This window comes from Erythrolamprus reginae, chromosome 2, assembly GCF_031021105.1.
Source record: "Erythrolamprus reginae isolate rEryReg1 chromosome 2, rEryReg1.hap1, whole genome shotgun sequence".
NCBI classification, from domain to species: domain Eukaryota; kingdom Metazoa; phylum Chordata; class Lepidosauria; order Squamata; family Dipsadidae; genus Erythrolamprus; species Erythrolamprus reginae.
Genome location: NC_091951.1, coordinates 56,618,478 through 56,618,926, shown reverse-complemented (window position 1 = coordinate 56,618,926; position 449 = coordinate 56,618,478).

Below are 449 nucleotides of genomic sequence, written 5' to 3'. Positions count from 1 at the left end.
GAGAAGATCTAGAAAAAGCACAATTTTGGGGTGGATGACATGGGCCAAGTCATATGAATCCAATTCTAGCCAACCATTTCCCCTCAGAACATCACTTTGAACAATCCCCAAATGAACTGAGGAATGCTTTTGATTAAAAAAAAAATAGAAATATTCTTCAGAGTCTGAAAACTGAAGAAAAGGGAAGAAGACGGATTGTTAGTAACCCGTTTCCCCCAAAATGAGACTCTTAACTTATATTTTTTGAACCTTGTTGGGTCAAATTGCCATGTACTCAAAAGCCCAATTGGGTTTATTATCAGGGGTTGTCTTATTTTGGGGGAAGTAGCAGGATAATTATATGAGACAGATCTCAAGAAATGCAGTCCATGGACCTTAGCCAATGCAGATGTTTTACAAACCTAAGAAAAAAGCAAGCAAGAGCAATAAATCTACTGGAAACAACTGCA